Source organism: Otolemur garnettii, unplaced genomic scaffold (assembly GCF_000181295.1).
Source record: "Otolemur garnettii isolate 467f Iridium unplaced genomic scaffold, OtoGar3 scaffold00040, whole genome shotgun sequence".
Taxonomy (NCBI): Eukaryota; Metazoa; Chordata; class Mammalia; order Primates; family Galagidae; genus Otolemur; species Otolemur garnettii.
The window spans coordinates 891,602-893,258 of NW_003852435.1; the positions used below are offsets into that span (position 1 = coordinate 891,602).

Here is a 1,657-nt window from a genome sequence, read left to right on the forward strand (position 1 = left end):
GTGCTGTGGCGTCACAGCAGCTTCCAATTCTTAGGCTCAAGAGATCTTCTTGTCTTAAGTTTTTCTATTTTCGTAGAGAAGGGGTCTCACTTTTGCTCAGGCTGGTCTCAAACTCATGAGCTCAAGGACTCCACCTGCCTTGGCCTCCCAGAGTGCTTTGATTACAGGCAGGAGTCACTGCGCCCAGCCCAGTCTTCTTACTCTTAACTTTTGTTTTATATGTAATGTCCAGGGTGTTTAGTTTTATATAGTGGGAAGAATAGTCTAATACTTGATCTTCTTGGATGGGAAGTCAGTCTCACTTATAATTTATAAATGTGTTGGACTAAAGAACAGCATGTTAAATCAAAGATGTGTTGTAGAATCTATACTTATTTTCATATAGAAACTTCAATAATAATAAGCAGACCCTTTATACCCATAAAATAAGCTGTCTGTGTGGTAGCATTGACCCAGAACATATCAAGCTCATTTTTACCCTTGTGGGAATAAAAAAGAAACTAGACATTGTCCTCTGATTTCCCTAATTGAGACAAAAGACCAGTATGTTCAAAACATTCAGAGGGAAATGCTAAATTACTCTGTAGTCCATAAGGAGAAAAGGAGAAAATAAGTGCCATCAGTGAATATGATCAGATTATAAACTAAATCTACTTCTTTCAGTTTTATTACTGATGGTTCTTTTAGGGGTAGTTTATTATGGAGACTTGTTACATTTAATTCAATCAATTTATTTGAACCCACCATGTGCCAGGTCAATATGCTTAGAAGAAGGATGTAAATATTAGGAAAATACACACCTTGACTTTGAGGAGCTCTCAGCTTTAGTTGAAGGCAAGAGTGGAAAGCAGATAAAAGAAGGCAAATCTTTAAATTGCAGTAGTACAGTGTGATATATGATATGTGTACGTTAATGGTTAGACTTATACAGAGGACAGATTTTCTTAGAGTTCTGAACAGAAGTCAGAGAAGGCTGTAAAGACATGGTTGACATTTCATGTTTGGAGGATAACTAAAGATACAAAAGGAACTGGAATAGCAAAGGGCATCCTATGCAAAGAAGTCCATGTAAGGGAGTTTGGCAGTGTTTGGGACATGGGGGTTACATTAAGATTCTGATGTAATAGTAGGGTATGTAACTTCATACGTTTGCCAGTAACAAAACTGATTATTTGGATTTTTATAATTCACACTGTTGTTTGCCGTGATCCAAGTCAACGAATATTTATTGCATTACAACAACAAATGCACAGCAGTTTTTTATAAATATAAGAGGGTGCTAAAAAAAAAAAGTATACATATTTTAAGAAAGGAAAAAACTATTAAAAGTGTAATACACAATATATACTAATAACATTTGTCATCCTGTATCTTGGATCTCTTGTAATTGCAGAAGTCAAACATGACTTGAGGGGTGGCACCTGTGGCTCAAGGAGTAGGGCACCGGCCCCATGTAACCGGGGTGGTGGGTTTGAATCTGGCCCTGGCCAAAACTGGAAGGAAAAAAAAAACATGACTTGAGTGCAGTTTTAGTGCAGTTTTTTTCCTTAAAATATGTATACATTTTTTTGGCACTCTATATTTATGTATATGCTAGGGTTATTGGTAAGTGGTATAAAAGTAGATAGTAAATAGGTAGTTTTTCACTGAGACACTG

General features: G+C 36.4%; 1 protein-coding gene across 2 annotated transcripts in view; it reads left to right on the plus strand.

Moving 5' to 3' along the window:
* Positions 1–1,657, plus strand: part of SUGT1 (SGT1 homolog, MIS12 kinetochore complex assembly cochaperone) — a 44,144-nt gene that overhangs the window by 41,747 nt on the left and 740 nt on the right. The gene's annotated exons all lie outside the window — the stretch shown is intronic.